This window comes from Kryptolebias marmoratus, linkage group LG18 (genome assembly GCF_001649575.2).
Source record: "Kryptolebias marmoratus isolate JLee-2015 linkage group LG18, ASM164957v2, whole genome shotgun sequence".
Taxonomy (NCBI): Eukaryota; Metazoa; Chordata; class Actinopteri; order Cyprinodontiformes; family Rivulidae; genus Kryptolebias; species Kryptolebias marmoratus.
This window is the reverse complement of record NC_051447.1, coordinates 1,676,375-1,680,589: the sequence shown is the minus strand read 5'-3', so window position 1 is coordinate 1,680,589 and position 4,215 is coordinate 1,676,375.

Genomic DNA, 4,215 nt, shown 5'->3' with positions numbered 1-4,215 from the left:
CCCCACTACCCCCCCCCACCCCACACACACATTTAATCACAAGGAATGTTGCTATGGGTAAGCCTGGTAGGGCCTAGGCCCACCCACTTTCTGGCAAGGCCTGCCCAGTCACATAGCCTACATTTTCTTTTTTGGCACTTAATTAATAAAGTAAATTAATATTTTTGCTCCTCCGTAAATCACTACTTTATCGGGGTGGAGGGGCTTGTGTGCCTGAATGATCCTAGGATCTATGCCACTAGGGGCAGTTTCCCCGCTATGATCTCACAAGGCAGGTTGTGCTTGGTGACAGGCCAGACAGCGAACAATTCACAACACTTGCATGGACCAGAAAAAACAAGAAGCTCAATGTCTCTCACTCAGACGTGGGTTACTGAAGCAACTCTCTGGACCCAGGCCTGGTGGAGGGGCTTGTTGAGGAGCACCTGGTGAGGGGCCAGTCAGGCTCAGCCCAATTGAACTACATGGATTCGCCTTTCTATGGACCCACAAGCTAAGGCGGGACCAAAGGGTTGGAGGCAATGTGCTACAGACAGCAGACTGTTGACTTGGCTCTCCCTCCTTAGCTTACCAAAACTGGCTCTTGGGACATGCAATGTCATCTTTCTGGTGGGGAAGGAGCCTGAGCCTGTGCCTGAGATTGAGAGGTACAGACTAAATATAGTCAGGCTCACCTCAAAGCACAGTGTGGGTTCTGGAACTAATCCTTGAGATGGACTGGACCTTATTTCACTCTGGTAGGAGGCACCTGGCTGGTGTAGGCCTATTTATAGCCCCCCAGCTTGGCACTTGTACTTTGGAGTTTTCCCCATTAGCTTTCTTGCTCCTGGGTAATGGGCTCTAACTGTTATTTGTGATTATGTGCCAAATGGCAGTTTAGAATACCCAGTTTTCTTGGAGCCCTTGAGGGGGGTGCTGGAAGGTGTTCCAGTTAGGGATTTCTTCATTTTGCTGGGGGACTTTAATGCCCACATTGGTAGCAACAGTGCAGCCTGGAGGGGTGTGACTGGGAGGAATGGTCTCACTGATCTGAACCCAAGCAGTGTTGTGTTATTGGACTTCTGTGCTAGTCACAGTTTCTCCATAAAGAACACCATGTTTGAACAAAAGGGCGTCCATACTTGCAAATGGAACCAGGACATCTTAGGCCACAGATTGATGATAGACTATGTAGTCATGTCATCTGATCTGCAGACATATGTTTTAGACACTTGGGTGAAGACAGAAGCAGAGCTGCCAAATGATCACCACTTGGTGTTAAGTTGCATTGGATGGTGGGGGTAGATGCCGGAAAAACCCAGGAGACCCATACATGTAGTGATGGTTTGTTAGGAATGCCTGGCAGAAAAACTCATCACAAAGATCTTTAACTCATCCCTCTAACAGAGCTCCAAAAAGATTCTGGCAATCTATCAAGTAGCTGAGGCGAGGGAAGCAGCATTTTTGTCTCTACCTAGAACTTGAAACACAACTTTCAAACAGGCAATAGGGCCAAATACAGTGAGGCAAGAGCAAACCTGATATGAGACAATAAAACTCCTAAGGGAGCCTTCAGGAACCAAGTAGAAGACCATTTAACACACAATAACTTATGCCAGGTCTGTTATGGTCTAAAGCAAATAAAAAAACAAAAGTAGCTCAAAAGCATCCTCTAAATCACCTCTTTGCACGTTTTGAGGTACAAAGCTCCCCTTCAAATGTTCAATCCCCGCACCCCCAAGCTCTTGAGTCCAAAATGCTCACCTTGTGGGAAAAAACGGATGTTTAGAGTAGTAATCACACAGAAAGCTGCAGGTCCAGATGTAATACTTGGGAATGTACTTAAAACATATGCTGACCAGCTGGCTTAAGTCTTTAAGTGGATATTTAGTATGTCCCTAATGCAATCCGTCATCCCTTCCTGTCTTAACTCTGCCATAATTATCCCTGTCCCAAAAATATTTACCATCAATGACTTGAATGACTACATGCCAATTGGTCTTACATCTCATTGCCCAGAACATCAAATACAGCCTCCCACCCACCTTTGATTCATTCAGTTTGCTTATGGAGCTAATAGATGCACAGAGGATGCCATTACCACTGCCCCTCACATTTTTCTGAACCATTTTGAACACCCTGGGACATATGTCAGGATGTTGCTTGTGGATTACAGCCCAGCAACTAATACAATCTTCCCAAGCATACTAACCCAGAAGCTCCATAAATAGAACTTTTCCTCCTAACTGTGCTCCTGGATCAAGGACTTTTTTACAAATCAACCACAAACTGTAAGGATAGGCCCTCACTGCTCCTCTACCCTCACAGACAGCACTGGCTCCCTCCAGGACTGTGTGCTGAGTCCTCTCCTCTTAAACCGTCTGCAGCATCCTTGCCCTGCAGGACATTTGAATCAGGTCGTTGCATCTGCTTGTTTGTGTCATACCGTCTTACCGTTGTAAGATACGCCGTTTTGATCCAAAACACGTCATTCAGATGTTTGCACAGTGATCGTTTGTGGTTTTGAAAGAACTCTCTAATTTTTTTTTTGCAGCTCCACAAAACGCACAATCAGTCATGTTCTCCAATAATGTACGGCTTTTTAGCCTTAGTAATTAAAAGGGAACACTCAAAAGATGATTCTGTTTTCATGAATTTAGGTATATTAAAAATTTGTTTTTTGCTTTGGTTCTTGGTTCTTTGTTTTTCTGCTTTCAAGGGTTATGTTTTCTTGTGTCTGATTCATGCTTCTGTTTGAGTTTCATTTTATTTTGTTATTTATTTATTTTGTTCCTTGTGTCTTTGTTTCCTGTCATCAGTCACTCTCTCTTTCTCTTGTCTTCCTAGCACGCCTATCTTCACCTGTTCCTAATCGTAATCACTCACCTGTGCCCACTTCCCCTAATTACCCTCAGCTTTAAATCCTGGTCACTTTCTCCATTTCCTCGCTGGTTCATTGTCTCTTTTCTCTGGATTGTTTTGATCACATCCCATCCCATCCCTCGCCTCGCCTCGCCTCGCCTCGCCTCGCCTCACCTCGCCTCGTCTTTATGTACTACTTTGAGTTTTTGTTATAGTTTTTTTGCTGCCCCCTCAGCCGTTTGTTTTTGTTCTTTGATTTAAAAGAGTTCTTTTACTCTTTTTACTTATTTTTTTTTTCTCAACTACATGATGAGACATTGGGTATTTTTTCACAAATTCAAAAACTGTTCACCTCATTTAAAAATAATCCAGTTCCAACACACAATATCATCACCTGTAATATAATTGAAAATATCCTTCAGTCTCGACCCGGTTTCCTCAGTTTACCTGTATTAAAGGTATTCCATAATGACATTACATCGTTGAAAAAACAATAAATCAGTGCATCCATAGACCAGCAGACATGTCCTCCACCTAAATCCACCGAGTCGTCCAAACCTGCCAAGTCCGCCCAGTCACCCAAGCCAGCCAATACCATTAAGTCTCCCAGGCCTGCAAGATCACTCAAGCTGCTCCCTGCATCTCCAGTGTAGCTCTCTGATGACGGAAAGCTAGCCTTCTGCACCTCCAGCACCACCCACAGTGTCTTCAAAGCCCAAGCCAGCCAAGTCCAATGCATCACCAATACCGGTCTCGTCTTCTTCTGAGCCAGTCTCATCACCTCCTGTGCCGTTCCCACGTACAGTTAGTCCTTTCAGTGTTTCAGTGGGAGTCAGCGACGATGACGCTCCGCCTGCTAGTGTCTCAGTGGGGGTCGGTGACGAGGACCCTTCACCTACCAGCGTTTCCAAGGTCTTGGTCGACGCCTCTTGCCAGGCCGTTCCAGAGGGGGTTGGGGTCGACGCCTCTCGCCAAGCCATTCTCTGGCTTCCAAGCCCCCACGTTCTCCAGCTACCTGGGTTCCATTTTGCCCCGTAGGAGATCCACCTCCAGGGTTTTCAGGTCTCTCAGGATGCCCGCCCCAAGGGTTTTTGGAGCCCTCTGGGTTCCCAACATCTGAGTCTTCAAGAGGGTCCTGGGCAACGCCTCTCTCATGCCTGTCTCTCAGAGGGTCCAGGAGGACTCCTCTCTCTCGCCTGCCTCTTCTAGAGCGGTACCCGGAATTCTGTCATGAATTTAAATATTTTTAGGGTTCCAAGCCCGCGGAAGCAAGCGGGCGGCCAATGCAAGGCATGGCCGTTCGCCTGCTCCCAGCGGAGCAGGGAACCCTATTGTTTTTGTAAGGATTTTTCACGATTGTGTATTATTATTCTT